Source organism: Triticum dicoccoides, chromosome 2B (genome assembly GCF_002162155.2).
Source record: "Triticum dicoccoides isolate Atlit2015 ecotype Zavitan chromosome 2B, WEW_v2.0, whole genome shotgun sequence".
Classification (NCBI taxonomy): domain Eukaryota; kingdom Viridiplantae; phylum Streptophyta; class Magnoliopsida; order Poales; family Poaceae; genus Triticum; species Triticum dicoccoides.
In genome coordinates this window covers 8,381,550-8,398,708 of record NC_041383.1, presented here as the reverse complement: position 1 = coordinate 8,398,708, position 17,159 = coordinate 8,381,550, and the positions used below count along the sequence as shown (strand labels likewise).

General features: G+C 46.8%; 1 pseudogene; it reads left to right on the top strand.

Moving 5' to 3' along the window:
- The first annotated feature begins 9,870 nt into the window (after nt 1-9,870).
- Nucleotides 9,871-13,059, top strand: LOC119360168 (annotated as a pseudogene).
- The last annotated feature ends 4,100 nt before the right edge of the window (nt 13,060-17,159 follow it).

Below are 17,159 nucleotides of genomic sequence, written 5' to 3'. Positions count from 1 at the left end.
TCTTCTTCATCATCGTCATCCTCACGTATTCCTCTTGAACCACCAACCCCCGAGTAGGAGTCTTCTTGGTGAAGTAGTTCTTGTTGGGGAAAGACTTGGCTTTGTCTTTTCGGATGAGCTTGCCACCATTGTCTTCTCACTTCTCGTAAGGACAATCCGTAACGAAATGGCTCACATTGCCACAATTGTAACAAGTTCTAACTCATTGCTTGCCCTTGAAGCCACTTTAGTTGTTCTTGTTGAAGTTGGGTCTTGAGTTCTTCTTGCTCCAAAATTTCCTTGAAGGAAGAGCCATGTGCTCGTGATAATCATATTTTGTATCTTCGGGATTGCTCTCCTCATCTTCCTCTTCTTCCTCTTCTACCACAATAACCTTGGCCTTCAAGGCAAGGTTGGGCTTCTTTGCTCTTTGAGACCGGAGCACCGCGTTATCGGCGGTCTTGTCCAAGATGCTCATGGAAACGAACTCATCCAACACTTCACTTGAGGTCATGGAGTGGAAGTCCGGTCTTTGGCGAATGACAGAGGACATGGCCTTGTTGTAGGGCATCATGGCCTTGATGAACTTGCGTTTGATCCAATTGTCATCCGTGTCCTTGCTCCCATGATCTCGGAGTGAGACCGCAAGCTTGGTAACTCTCCGAAAGAGCTCACGAGGTTCTTCATCTTCCTTCATAGCAAAGTCATCGGCTTCATCTTGTACCACTTCATAATTGGAGCGTTAAATGCTCGCACTTCCCCGATAGAGAGACACAACGCGATGCCACACGTCTTTGGCCACGGCGTAGGGTCGAAGATGAGGGAGATCTTTGGGAGAATTGATTCTTGGATGATGAAGAGAGCATTCTCATTGAATTGATTATCCACGGCCTCTCTAGGGGTGAAGTTGCTTCAGTCATGTGGATAGAAACCATCTTCAATGATTCTCCAAAGATTAGTATTCACATGCTTTAAATGACGCTTGAAGCGATACACCCAAGAATCAAAATCCTAATTTTTCTCAATCTTAGGAGGAGGACCGGCATGATTTAAATGAGTAGAGGGAATCGGTCCACCATAAGTTGGAGGTTCCACATGGGCATAGATGCCGGTGCCATTTCTACCACTAGTAGAAGGACCCTTTTCACTGTTAGCTCCCCCCTTGTCGGAGGTAGCATCCGTCACCTTGTTAGTGGGATCACCCACTTTCATCGGCGAGGTAGACAGTTTAAGTCCTTCTAGGAATTTAGTAAACATGCTTTCAACCTCGGTCGTCATGGAGTTTTTCAATGTGTCTAAAGCCACATTGAATTCCTCATGAGAGACCGAGGTTCCTGTTGGGGAACGTAGCAGAAATTCAAAATTTTCCTACGTGTCACCAAGATCTATCTATGGAGAAACCAGCAACAAGGGGAAGGAGAGTGCATCTACATACCCTTGTAGATCGCTAAGCGGAAGCGTTCAAGAGAACAGGGTTGAAGGAGTCGTACTCGTCGTGATCCAAATCACCGGAGATCCTAGTGCCGAACGGACAGCACCTCCGCGTTCAACACACGTACAGCCCGGTGACATCTCTGAAGGAAATATGCCCTAGAGGCAATAATAAATTTATTATTTATTTCCTTATATCATGATAAATGTTTATCATTCATGCTAGAATTGTATTAACCGGAAACATAATACATGTGTGAATACATAGACAAACATAGTGTCACTAGTATGCCTCTACTTGACTAGCTCGTTTATCGAAGATGGTTATGTTCCCTAACCATGGACAAAAGAGTTGTCATTTGATTAACGGGATCACATCATTAGGAGAATGATGTGATTGACTTGACCCATTCCGTTAGCCTTAGGACTTGATCGTTTAGTATGTTGCTATTGCTTTCTTCATGACTTATACATGTTCCTGTAACTATGAGATTATGCAACTCCCGTTTACTGGAGGAACACTTTGGGTGCTACCAAACGTCACAACGTAACTGGGTGATTATAAAGGAGTACTACAGGTGTCTCCAAAGGTACATGTTGAGTTGGCGTATTTCGAGATTAGGTTTTGTCACTCCGATTGTCGAAGAGGTATCTCTGGGCCCTCTCGGTAATGCACGTCACTATAAGCCTTGCAAGCAATGTGACCAATGAGTTGGTTACGGGATGATGCATTACCGAATGAGTAAAGAGACTTGCCGGTAACGAGATTGAACTAGGTATTGGATACCTACGATCAAATCTCGGGCAAGTAACATACCGATGACAAAGGGAACAACGTATGTTGTTATGCGGTTTGACCGATAAAGATCTTCGTAGAATATGTAGGAACCAATATGGGCATCCAGGTTCCGCTATTGGTTATTGACCGAGAATAGTTCTAGGTCATGTCTACATAGTTCTCGAACCCGTTGGGTCCGCACGCTTAAGGTTTCGATGACAATTATATTATGAGTTTATGAGTTTTGATGTACCGAAGGAGTTCGGAGTCCCGGATGAGATCGGGGACATGACGAGGAGTCTCGAAATGGTCGAGACATAAAGATCGATATATTGGACGACTATATTCGGAGTTCGGAAATGTTCCGAGTGATTCGGGTATTTTTCGGAGTAACGGAGAGTTACGGGAATTCGCCGGGGAGTATATGGGCCTTATTGGGCCATACGGGAATAGAGGAGAGAGGCCGAAAGGAAGGAGGCGTGCAGCCCCCCTCTGGTCCGAATTGGACAAGGGGTGGGGCCCCCCTTTCCTTCCTCCTCTCCCCCTCTTTCCCCCCTTCTCCTACTCCAACAAGGAAGGAGGGAGTCCTACTCCCGGTGGGAGTAGGACTCCCCTTGGCACGCCCCTCCTAGGCCGGCCGCCCCCTCCCCCTTGCTCCTTTATATACGGGGGCAGGGGGGCACCTCTAGGGACAACAACACAAGTTGATCTACAGATCATTCCTTAGCCGTGTGCGGTGCCCCCCCGCCACCATATTCCACCTCGGTCATATCGTCACGGAGTTTAGGCGAAGCCCTGCGCCGGTAGAACATCATCATTGTCACCACGCCGTTGTGCTGACGGAACTCATCCCCGAACCTTTGCTGGATCGGAGCCCGGGGATCGTCATCGAGCTGAACGTGTGCTGAACTCGGAGGTGCCGTACGTTCGGTGCTTGGATCGGTCGGATCGTGAAGACGTACAACTACATCAACCGCGTTGTGCTAACGCTTCCACTTACGGTCTACGAGGGTACGTGGACAACACTCTCCCCTCTCGTTGCTATGTCATCACCATGATCTTGCGTGTGCGTAGGAAATTTTTTGAAATTACTACGTTCCCCAACAATCTCCCATGCCTTGATCCAGCAAGGAGAGAGGGATAGGTTGAGGAAGACTCCGTCCAGCAGCAGCACAACGGCGTGGTGGTGATGGAGGATCGTGGCAATCCTGCAGGGCTTCGCCAAGCACCGCGAGAGAGGAGAAGGGAGAGAGGTAGGGCTGCGCCTGGGACAGGTCAAACTCATCTGTTGGCAGCCCCAAAACCCCTCAAGTATATATAGGGGGAGAGGGGGGGCTGCGCCTCCACCTAGGGTTCCACCCTAGGGGCGGCGGCCAGCCCAAATCCCATCTGAGGGGGCGACCAAGGGGGGGAGAGGGGAAACTTGCCCCCCAAGTTAGGTGGGTGCGCCCCCTCCCCCAACCCTAGGCGCCTTGGGCCCTTGTGGGGGGGCGCACCAGCCCACCTGGGGCTGGCCCCTCCCACACTTGGCCCATGCAGCCCTCCGGGGCCGGTGGCCCCACTTGGTGGACCCCCGGGACCCTTCCGGTGGTCCCGGTACGTTACCGATAAAACCCGAAACTTTTCCGGTCACCAAAACAGGACTTCCCAGATATAAATCTTTACCTCCGGACCATTCCGGAACTCCTCGTGACGTCCGGGATCTCATCCGGGACTCCGGACAACATTCGGTAACCACATACAAACTTCCTTTATAACCCTAGCGTCATCGAACCTTAAGTGTGTAGACCCTACGGGTTCGGGAATCATGCAGACATGACCGAGACGTTCTATGTTCAATAACCAACAGCGGGATCTGGATACCCATGTTGGCTCCCACATGTTCCACGATGATCTCATCGGATGAACCACGATGTCAAGGACTCAATCGATCCCGTATACAATTCCCTTTGTCTAGCGGTATTGTACTTGCCTGAGATTCGATCGTCGGTATCCCGATACCTTGTTCAATCTCGTTACCGGCAAGTCTCTTTACTCGTTCCGTAACACATCATCCCGTGATCAAACCCTTAGTCACATTGTGCACATTATGATGATGTCCTACCGAGTGGGCCCAGAGATACCTCTCCGCTTACACGGAGTGACAAATCCCACTCTCGATTCGTGCCAACCCAACAGACACTTTTGGAGATACCTGTAGTGCACCTTTATAGCCACCCAGTTACGTTGTGACGTTTGGTACACCCAAAGCATTCCTACGGTATCCGGGAGTTGCATAATCTCATGGTCTAAGGAAATGATACTTGACATTAGAAAAGCTTTAGCATATGAACTACACGATCTTTGTGCTAGGCTTAGGGTTGGGTCTTGTCCATCACATCATTCTGCTAATGATGTGATCCCGTTATCAACGACATCCAATGTCCATGGTCAGGAAACCGTAACCATCTATTGATCAACGAGCTAGTTAACTAGAGGCTTGCTAGGGACATGGTGTTGTCTATGTACCCACACATGTATCTGAGTTTCCTATCAATACAATTATAGCATGGATAATAAACGATTATCATGAACAAGGAAATATAATAATAACTAATTTATTATTGCCTCTAGGGCATATTTCCAACAGTCTCCCACTTGCGCTAGAGTCAATAATCTAGTTCACATCGCCATGTGATTAACACTCACAGGTCACATCGCCATGTGACCAACATCCAAGAGTTTACTAGTGTTATTAAACTAGTTCACATCATCATGTGATTAAGACTCAATGAGTTCTAGGGCATATTTCCAACAGTTCCCCCATCGGCCGTAGACGAGATAGGATTCACACCGGAGTGATCCTCCGCACCGTCGGTGGTGTCAACCATACTCTTCGGACGGCAAAGTTCTTAATAAAGAAACATGGCTCTGATACCAATTTAAAGGATCGATATAGTTGACTAGAGGGGGGTGAATAGGCAACTAACAATTTTTAAGCTTTTCTTTACCAATTTAAACTTTGCAACAAAATAGGTTGTCTAGACATGCAACTATGTGAGCAACCTATATGATGCAATAACAACTAGCACATAAGCAAACAAGGGATACAACACAAGTAAGCTTGCAAAAGTAAAGGGACGAAATAACCAAGAGTGGAGCCGGTGGAGACGAGGATGTGTTTCCAAAGTTCCTTCCTTTTAAGGGGAAGTACGTCTCCGTTAGAGCGGTGTGGAGGCACAATGCTCCCCAAGAAGCCACTAGGGACACCGTATTCTCCTCACGCCCTCACACAATGCGAGATGCCGTGATTCCACTATTGGTGCCCTTGAAGACGGCGACCGAACCTTTACAAACAAGGTTGGGGCAATCGCCACAACTTAATTGGAGGCTCCCAACGACACCACGAAGCTTCACCACAATGGACTATGGCTCCGAGGTGACCTCAACCGTCTAGGGTGCTCAACCACCCAAGAGTAACAAGATCCGCTAGGGATTAATGGGGGGAATCAAATTTCTCTTGGTGGAAGTGTAGATCGGGGCCTTCTCAACCAATCCCGAGCAAATCAACAAGTTTGATTGGCTAGGGAGAGAGATCGGGCGAAAATGGAGCTTGGAGCAACAATGGAGCTTTTGGGGGAAGAGGTAGTCAACTTTGGGGAAGAAGACACCTTTATATAGTGGGGGAAACAATCCAACCGTTACCCACCCAAGCAGCCACGTACAGAGCGGTACTACCTCTTGGGCAGGGCGGTACTACTGCTGAACGGTACTACCGTTCCCTCCCAGCGGTACTGCTGCGCTCATGAGGGTTGCAGGGTCTTGGACCCAGAGCGGTACTACCGCGGAAGTACGGGCGGTACTACCGCTTGGAGCAGTACTACCGCCACTACTGCCGCTACTAGTACCGTAAAACCCGACACGAAAAACATCGGTCTCGAGTCGAGGCGGTAGTAGCCCGGAACCATTGCGGTACTACGGCCGAAGACAACAAGCGGCACTACCGCTCAGGGAGCGGTACTACTGCTTGACGTGCTTCGGTGGTACTACCGCTGAGGACCGCGGTACTACCACTGGAACAGGACAAGGCATGCAAGGAGAGGAAAGAAAGCTCCAAAGAAGCGGAAAGGAACATCGGGTGTGACAAGGATGTGTACGTGTTGATTCCACCCTAGCCTTAACAAAGCGGATCCCCTCTTGATAGTACGGTGACTCCTACGAAACTATTCCACCAACAGAGAAACGAAGGAGCTACACCGTCTTGAATAAAATACTGGGGGGGGGGAGGAAATCGTCTCGTGCCAAAGGATGAATCTCTATAAACACTCAACGCACACGATTAGTCCACAAAAGCATTGTCATCAATCACCAAAACACCTTGAGGATAAATATGCCTTTACAAGAAGCTACATGTTTCTTTTCATTGGCTTGTTTCAGAAGCTACATAACATATTTCACTCTTTTGAACTTAAACTATTATACATTTCCAAATAATCAGTTTCACAAGTTGACCTTTCAGTTTCATTTTTTTCTCTTTCAAAACCGATATTTCTTCTCCACTGGCTTGTTTCACAAAAACATATATTTCAACCGCACATTTCTCTGATAAGACATTTCACAGTTTTAGTTGTTTGACATTTTTGAATAATCAATTTCAGAATGATACATTACATTTTCGCTTTTTGTGGTTGCTATTTCACAATTCATAAGCTGCATTTTTTTCAGTGGCTTGTTTGTAGGATCGGAAGTATGTCCGGAGGGGCGGTGATTAGACTACTTGACCAAATAAAAATCTGTCTTTTTCCCAATTTTAGTTGTGGGAAGATTTTAGCAATTAGAACAAGTCAAGCAATCAACCTACACATGCAATTCTAAGAGTATAGCAGCGGAATGTAAAACATTGCATAAGAAGGTAAAGGGAAGGGTTTGGAGAAAGCAAACGCAATGGAGGCACGGAAATTTTTGGCGTGCTTCCGATAAGTGGTGCTATCGTACGTCCACGTTGATGGAGACTTCAACCCGCGAAGGGTAAAGGCTGCGCGAGTCGACGAAGGGTCCACGAAGAAGCAAGCTTGTCTATCCCACCATGGCAATTACCCACGAAGGGCTTGCCTCACCTGGGTAGATCTTCATGAAGTAGGCGATCTCCTTGCCCATACAAACTTCTTGGTTCAACTCCACAACATGTCAAAGGCTCCCAAGCGACACCTAACCAATCTAGGAGACACCACTCTCCAAAAGGTAATAGACGGTGTGTTGATGATGAACCCCTTGCTCTTGTGCTTCAAATGATAATCTCCCCAACACTCAACTCTTTCTCACCGATTTGGATATGGTGGAAGAAGAATATGAGTGGAAAGCAACTTGGGAAAGGCTACAGATCAAGGTTTAAATGGTAGGATTGGAATATCTTGATCTCAACGCATGAGTAGGTGGTTCTCTCTTAGAAAATGAATGATATAAGTTGATACGTCTCCAACATATCTATATTTTTTTATTATTCCATGCTATTATATTATCTATTTTGGATGTTTTATATTTATTATGATACTGTTCTATATCATTTTTTGGGACTAACCTATTAACCTAGTGCCCAGTGCCAGTTGCTATTTTTTCCTTGTTTTTGACTTTGTCAGAAAGGAGTATCAAATAGAGTCCAAACGGAATAAAACTGGCATGATGATTTTACTTGGACGAGTAGACACCTACGTAACTTGGAGAGAGGGCCATTATAGTCCCGAGGGCACCACAAGCCCTCAGGGCGCGCCCTAGGGGGGCGCCCCTGACTTGTGGGCTCCTCGGGAGTCCCCCAACCCTAAAACCACCTCTATATATTCTCAAATATCCCATCATTATCAGAAGTGTCCACAAAAATACTTTTTCGTTGCCGCAAGGTTCTTTTCTCGGGAGATCCCATTTGGGGACCTTTCCTGGCGATCTGTTGGAGTGGGTTTCAATCATGGATGGCCTTTACATCAACCTTGCTAACCTTCCGATGATGCGTGAGTAGTTTACCACAGACCTACGGGTCCATAGCTAGTAGCTACATGGATTCTTCTCTCTCTTTGATCTTCAATACCATGTTCTCCTCGACCTTCTTGGAGTTCTATCCGATGTAATCTTGTTTTGCGGTATGTTTGTTGATACACGATGAATTTTGGGTTTATGATCAGATTATCTACGAATAATATTTGATTCTCCTCTCAATTCTTATATGCATGATTTAAATAGCTTTGTAGTTCTCTCCGATCTATTGATTTGGTTTGGCCAACTAAGTTGATCTATCTTGTAGTGGGAGAGGTGCTTTGTGATGGGTTCAATCTTGCGGTGTTCTCACCCAGTGACATAGTAGGGGTAGCGAGGACATATTGTATTGTGGCCATTAAGGGTAAAAAGATGGGGTTTATATCTTATTGCTTGAGTTTATCCCTCTACATCATGTTTTCTTGCTTAAAGCGTTGCTCTATTCTCCTGAACTTAATACTCTTGATGCAGGCAGGAGTCTGTCGATGTGTGGATTAATGGTAGTAGATGCAGAATCGGTTCGGTCTACTTGTTATGGACGTAATGCCTATATTCATGATCATTGCCTTAATTATCATCATAACTATACGCTTTTCTATCAATTGCTCAACACCAACCCTCAAACCGCGCACATACGTCAGGGCAGTGTTTCTAACGTGTTGCGCCATCCAACACAGTCTGTATTGGTCCGACGGGAGTCCAGAATGCTGCCACGCCCGCTCCAGCCCACTAAAAACCCATGCTTTCTTTCCATCTGAAACGGTCAGCGCCGCATTCATGTACGGCTAGAGCGGACGCGACTTCTCACTAGCATCGACATTGAAGAGACACGCCGACCGAGAGAATGTCGCCCTATACTGATGCGATGAATACCTTATATTGGAAGATTTTCGTGTCAGGTGTATTCTCGGTTAAGTCCATGTACACGGACTTGATAAACACCGGTCCTATCCCAAGGTCACCTTACATCTGGAAAGTCAAGGTGTCTTTAAAAATAAAGTTATTTATGTGGTTTGTGCACAAGGGAGTGACTTTGACTAAGAATAACTTGTCGAAGCGAAGTTGGCAGGGTAGTAAACGGTGTTATTTTTGTGATCAGGATGAATCAATATAACATCTCTTTCTGCAGTGTCCACTCGCCAAGCTATTGTGGCATACTATTCATGCGTCCTTAAATATTTCTCCTCTCAGCAGTTGATCGAGTTTATCTGAGACATGGTTAACTAGGGTAGAGTCTGAGACAACGGCACATATTTGAGTAGGAGTGTGTGCATTCCTTTGAGCATATGGAGTTCTCAAAATGATGTCACCTTTTAACAGGCAAAGAATCACCAATTTTTTGCAGATTATCATCCGGGAGTCTGATTGGATTCATACGTGGACGTTACTATTACTTAACAGTATAACTCAGCTTGCTAGGAGCCACCACAGCATTTTGACGTCCTTAACCGTTAGACTTGAAGCAGGAACGGACCAGATCATTTGGTCGTAACAACCGGCACCGATACGTCGCATTTTCACCGCGTCATGACCTAGCGCACGTACTCGGGCTGCTGCTCCGCATACCGGAGGAGCACAAACGAAGATGCAGAGGTGCGTAGAAGACGACTGTCCGCGAGCGGAGGTGTGGTGCTTCCAGCTACAGCGGCAGCCTGTGGATGCTGGCAAGAGCTACAACCATGGCGGCCAGGTGCTGGAATCCGCACAATTTTTTTGCTTCAATCGGCGTTCAGTTTTTTGCTGAAACTAGCGATGTTCTGTATGTTTTTGCCACCACCGTTTTGTATTTTGCTGGACCCAGGGTCGTTTTTTGCTACCACTGTGTTTTTTATTTGTTGGAACCAGCCCTCGACTTTGCATCTTTGCTACAACCATGGTGGCCAGATGCTGGAACCCGCACAAATTTTTGCTTCCATCGGCGTTTTGGTTTTACTGAAACTAGCGTCGTCTTTTGTATTTTTTTGTACCACCCTTTTGTATTTTGCTGGAACCAGTGTTGATTTTTGCTACCATCGCCTTTTTGATTTGCTGGAACCAGCCCTCAACTTTGCATCTTTGCTACCACCGGTGTTCTGGTTTGCTGGAACAAGCTTCAATTTTTGCTACCACCAGGGTTCGGTTTGTTGGGACGCCGTCTAATTTCTGAAATATTTGCTACTACCGTTTTTTGGTTTGCTGGAACCAGCCCCAATTTTTGCTACAACTGTCGTTTGCTGTGAGACCACAGAGTCGTCGCCATTTGTTTCTACAGGAGGGCGAGGGAGGGGGATGGGCATCACCGGCGAGGTGAAGTGATTTTTTGCCGGAACTGTCTTAATTTTTTGCTAAGACCCATGATTTATTTTGTAGTGACCAGCAAATTGGGGGCGAGATACGGCGCGAGCTCGACGACGGGGTGCTGCGGCCATCTCCACCAGGGTTGCCATGGCCGGTAAGCACGGTCACCCAAGGATGCGGCGGCGAGCGTGGGTTGCCGGTGAACACGATGGCGAGAACGAGCGTGGGGCGGCCAAGGATGCGTCGGCAAGAGCCATTCAAATTTTTGAAATACCATCATCGAAATAAATATGCAAATGGGTCCGCTATAACTTCAAATAAATATGCCCTCTACCATGGCACTCTAGCTTAAGCCATTCAAATTTCAACAAATATTTCTATTGTTCATCCGTTTCAAATATATCGTAGTTTACAGTTTAAGATGAACGGGCACAGCAACGCGCGTCTTCATGGTCTAGTGTCATGTAGACCACGGGGAGCATATGGATTTTGTGTGACCGCTCGGAGAAGGTCGGACACTTACAACCAGTTTGAATGTCGGTTCAATAATAAAATAGGTGTCTGGTCATCTTACGCTATTTTCGTCGGTTGTGGGACTTTTTCAGTTTATTTTGTGGATTGCTTGAGACGATATTTTGAACCTAGTACTTTGTTTAATAAAATGGTTGTCTGCATCATGTAATGCAGAGGGTGGGGGTCTTTCTTCTTTTCGGGAAAAGCTAGCAAAAAGAAGGTTATTTATGGGAAGAGCCATAGAATTGTTGATACAAAAGATGTCGTGTTTTTTGCTGGCAACACATGTGCTTATGTCAGAAAAAATAATCTGAACTCGTGGCACAAAGTAGTCAGAACTGCTTTGGTACAACTATAAATGGCCTTGTATAAATAAACAGAGCCGTCAGTGTTTTGATTTTTTTTTCGTGGTGCAGCTAAGCCTTCAGTGTTGTTACCCACTGTAAGGTGAAGTTGTCTTCTCCCGGCAATTGAGCTGCCATGGCGACTAGCACGAGAGAGCGACCGACCACGGCGACGACGCGTTCGTGCGACGGGCGGCGGCATGCACAGGCGCCGACAAGCGGCGCTACTTGGGCCAAATTACCTCCCCTTTATTAATTACGTACTCGGCGAGGTGCGTACGGTGTACGGTCAACCCGGATCAAAGCGACCGACCACGGCAGTGGCCAGAGCGCTGGGAGGGAGTGTGGTGTCTCTGGCGGCGCCATCACGTGGTCGGTCCGTTTCAGGAGATCCACTAGTTTGTTTCTAGTAATCTCTACCTTCTTCCCCTGATGATTGTTGTGGTTATTACATGAAATAAAGAGTGCATTTAAGCGAAACCCTATATACATAGGCACTCCATTCACGAATAAGTGTGCATTTACCTTTTGTCTCAAGTCAAAGTTTTAAAACTTTTTCACCGGCTCCCGGGTGAACAGTAACCCAAAAAATAGTACTATATGTTTTCAAAAAATTCTGAAATTCTTGATAGATGTTTGTGTTAGTGTCGCAAGTATGCATGTCAATTTTGATGGGTGTTTCATCGGAAAAGTTAAATAAATTTCGGGTGACATTTGGGGGTAACTTTTGGTGTTCAATTTGTCTTTTTTGCACAAGCCAAAATATTTAACCTTTTTGCTTCAAAATTTGCATGTAGCATTTGGATGTGACTAAATACACAAACAAATTTTGCCTTGATTTTTTTTTTCATTTCAAAAATTTCTTTTGGCCCCGGGAGCGCACGTGCTCCCGGGAGCCAAATTGACTTTCCGAATAGGTTATGAACCTTTTAAGCACTTCACTGTAAATAATATATGCTGGACAAATCTAAACATTAAGAATGTACGATCAAAGCATCAAGCCATGCTGACGCCAACACGGCTTCCACGTCTCACTCTGCAAGTCCACCACCCCCGCTGGCCTATATATACATGGATCTCGATCTCCTCACTCGCAGCAGACCACCACTGACCTCAACATCACACTCACAGAACCACCATTGCCAGCTGAGGGTAGAATAGATGGACCAGACCGGCAAGGGATACGTGACCGTGACGTCGGTGCCGCCGAAGCGGCCGGCAGGGCGGACCAAGACGCGGCACCCGGTGTACCGCGGCGTGCGGCGCCGCGCGGGGCGGTGGGTGAGCGAGGTGCGCGAGCCCAACAAGAAGTCGCGCATCTGGCTCGGCACCTTCGCCACCCCGGAGGCCGCCGCGCGCGCCCATGACGTGGCCGCCCTCGCCCTGCGCGGCCGCGGTGCCTGCGTCAACTTCGCTGACTCCGCGTCCCTGCTCGTCGTCGACCTGGCCACGCTTTGCACGCCCGAGGACATCCGCACCGCCGCCATCGCGCTCGCCGAGGCTGCTTGCCCCGCCGCGGCCCAGGCGTCCGCGTCCGCGCCCGCCCCGGCGACGATGACGATGCAGGATGCCGCGGCGGTGCCGTATGACGACGACTACGGCTTGCAGTACGTTGACATGGACCAGCATTCCTACTACTACGATGGGATGGGTGCCGGCGGAGGCTGGAGTATGAACGGAGACGATGACGATGACGACGACGGCGCCGGAGACATTACGCTGTGGAGCTACTGATTGAGTTGTCTCGATCGATTCGCTTGCCCTTGGTGCTGCTGTGCGACGTACGCGCGTACGATGGAGAAGACGAGACAGAGTTGGTAGGCAAGAAATAATCCATGCACGCACGTACTAGGAGTAAGAGCATGCAAAAATTGTTTGTTTTTTCTTTTGGAACGATCTGATCAATTTCAAACGGCCTGGAAGTTTTGTAACATGTATTGGAATAAGGGCCTTGATCATGAAAACAAAAGGATTCATTGAAGGCTCGCTCGCGTGAAGTTGATGCTCTCTTTGTGGAAAGCATGCGTGCAATGCAAAGGTTGATACTTGATAGTCTAGCCGACAGCCAGCGCATGCACTAGGCAACCCGGATCTCTGCATTTATTTATTTTATTGATCTCAAATAGCTATGATATGTAGTTGATCTGAATTTACAATTTGGATACTCCCTCCGTTTAGATGTATAAGTCATCTTAGGTTGTACATATTAGGTGGGCACCGCGACCAAGCCGGAGGGGAAAACGAGAGAACTTAATGTTTTTTTGCTAATTAATAGCATTGCATGCAATGAACTAACCACTACATGTCATGTTTAGGCTAGTCGTAATAATAGTATCATAAGTGGTATCATGTATGTCAACTAGACTTTTTGGATGATGTGGCACACAATTAAATAAGGAAAGAGAGGATGCAGTATTATCATACCATGATACCGTATCATATTAAATGGTGTACTACTTTCTTTCATGCATGACAATTAATAAGGCAACCTAAGATACTAACTTATGATACTATGCATTACAGAAGTAGTATCATATACTAGTATCATATGCATGATACTAATACATGATACTTCCCATTACAACCAGCCTTAGTAGTCTCAAGTCATTGAAAGCATGCACGGCCCACGTCTCTTATTGATTAATATGTCATGAAACAAGAAACGAGGAGAAAGTTAATGTATCGTGCCTAAGTGTTTTGGAAATATTTGGTTTCGTAAGGTGACTTACACACGTAACGGATGGAGTAGTCAATTTTTTGAAAGGAGGAACCGACCGAGGAGAAATAAATTTTCGGCCGACTTACATAATGCGAGTCTCATTATTGATGCACATACTCTCATTCAACAGGCAGTCGGGCATGTATTCAGCTCGCTTTACTTGGGTGGAGATTAATAGTACTACTTTTCTGCATGCAGGTCACGAGAAAACCGTACAAGGTCAAGTTGCATGTGTCGATTAATTGATAATTATACACTTGCACCGGCCATAATCGACGCGTTTGGGTGGACGGCCCAACTGTGTTGCTTCGCTTCCATCCGCAGTGGCCAGTGGGATTCGGTCGGTGAATCCTCTGCACTGCCGTCCTTTTGGTGTTGGGTAAGGGCATCTCCAAGCACGTGTAGTTTCTACACACAGTAACATAAAAAAATCAAAAAATTCGGAGCTGTTTGCAACTCCAACTCCTTTTCATGAGCATCCGCTGAGCAGTTTGGAGTCTGGACGGCCGTCCCGTACGAGTCCGACACCACTGGTCAATTGAAAATCCGTTTGGTCCTATCCTCTTTCATCTCATCCCTGATTTCTTTTCTTTCGCATCCACATCATTCTTTGGTCCGAAGTCGTCGACTGTACCTCTCTGGCAACCACCGCACTATTGCCGGATGCCCGCAACCCTCACCACGTGCCCGCTCGCCTTGTACTACGATGCCGTCCACCCAAGATCCGTCTGCAACCTCCACCCATTGTCAATGCCGTCCATGGCGGACACCATGTCCGTCAGGTGTTCAGTCAAATGCCATTAGACTTGTTTTTAAACTTCAGGTAGTTTCTTAGAGTAAGCAGGATGGTGGCAATACTCGGTAATAGAGGATGAGCAGTTGTGCGATTAGTGGTAGTCCATCTCTGCGGACTTCATAGGCAGGAGCGCAAGAGGCGGAGTCTTTTGGCAGCGTGTGCATGCTTCATTTCATGCGCGAAAGCACATTGCATCCCACAACATGCATATCATCCATGAACACAATGTGAAGCCGTTAGCGCATCGATGATACATCATCCAGAACTCTGTCATGAAGTTTTATCGCACGGTTGAAAGGTTGGAGGCAATGTGGCCATTGCGCACGGCAACCATGGAGAACGAAGTTTTGCTTCTTTTTGCTCCACATGTTTATTAATTCAGTCATTCACTCAATGTTGCTCTACACGTTGGGTAGCCGGCACGCAATGTCGTGATGTACTATAGGTCAGAGGGCACACTACTAGGGAAAACCCTAGTAGTAGCGCGGGTTTTGAGGCTAGCAGCAGCGCGGGTGACCGCGCTACTAATAAGGTGTTGCAGCTAACTTATAGTAGTAGCACCGTCCGCACCCGCACTACTACTGTTGACGATATCAGCAGCGCTTTTTCGGAACGCGCTACTATTATTTAGCTATAGCGATTTCATTGTCCCTTGCTACTGCTATATCTTTCATTATTTTCCACCGTACCCTTTCCCTTTGTACCCCTTTCCCTTTCAGATAATAGGTACTACTAGATATGAAATTCATAAACCATTATAAGTACTAAGTAGTACTCCCTTCGTTCCAAATTACTCGGTGTGGTTTTAGTTCAAACCACGACGAGTAATTTGGCATGAAGGGAGTACTAGATAACAATTTCATGCATAGTCAACATGCATCCTCAAGCAGTACAAGGTCATATCGACGGCGATCATCATATGTAGTTCTAGATGATATCGACGACGACCATCATATGTAATTCTAGATGATATAGCCACACACACATATGTAGTTCTAGATGATATCAAAGACAATCATCATCCTCAAGCCTAGGCGGTTGGTGTTCCGGATAGTAATTAGGATGGCCTGTCCAACACGAAGATTCTTGCCATCGAGGAATTTCTTCCCCAACCAAGTTTAAGTGTGTGCGACTGTCCGTGTCCATGCGGTAAGTACCGGTTGTGACGGAGCCCCTTGTTGGAAATATGCCCTAGAGGCAATAATAAATTAGTTATTATTATATTTCCTTGTTCATGATAATCGTTTATTATCCATGCTATAATTGTATTGATAGGAAACTCAGATACATGTGTGGGTACATAGACAACACCATGTCCCTAGTAAGCCTCTAGTTGACTAGCTCGTTGATCAATAGATGGTTACGGTTTCCTGACTATGGACATTGGATGTCTTTGATAACGGGATCACATCATTAGCAGAATGATGTGATGGACAAGACCCAATCCTAAGCCTAGCACAAAGATCGTGTAGTTCGTATGCTAAAGCTTTTCTAATGTCAAGTATCTTTTCCTTAGACCATGAGATTGTGCAACTCCCGGATACCGTAGGAATGCTTTGGGTGTACCAAATGTCACAACGTAACTGGGTGGCTATAAAGGTGCACTACAGGTATCTCCGAAAGTGTCTGTTGGGTGGCACGAATCGAGACTGGGATTTGTCACTCCGTGTAAACGGAGAGGTATCTCTGGGCCCACTCGGTAGGACATCATCATGATATGCACAATGTGACCAAGGGGTTGATCACGGGATGATGTGTTACGGAACGAGTAAAGAGACTTGCCGGTAACGAGATTGAACAAGGTATCGATATACCGACGATCGAATCTCGGGCAAGTACAATACCGTTAGACAAAGGGAATTGTATACGGGATCGATTGAGTCCTTGACATCGTGGTTCATCCGATGAGATCATTGTGGAACATGTGGGAGCCAACATGGGTATCCAGATCCCGCTGTTGGTTATTGACCGGAGAACGTCTCGATCATGTCTGCATGGTTCCCGAACCCGTAGGGTCTACACACTTAAGGTTTGATGACGCTAGGGTTATAAAGGAAGTTTGTATGTGGTTACCGAATGTTGTTCGGAGTCCCGGATGAGATCCTGGATGTCACGAGGAGTTCTGGAATGGTCCGGAGGTAAAGATTTATATATGGGAAGTCCTGTTTTGGTCACCGGAAAAGTTTCGGGTTTTATCGGTAACGTACCGGGGCCACCGGGAGGGTCCCGGGGGTCCACCAAGTGGGGCCACCATCCCCGAAGGGCTGCTTGGGCCAAGTATGGGAGGGGACTAGCCCCAGCTGGGCTGGTGCCCCCCTC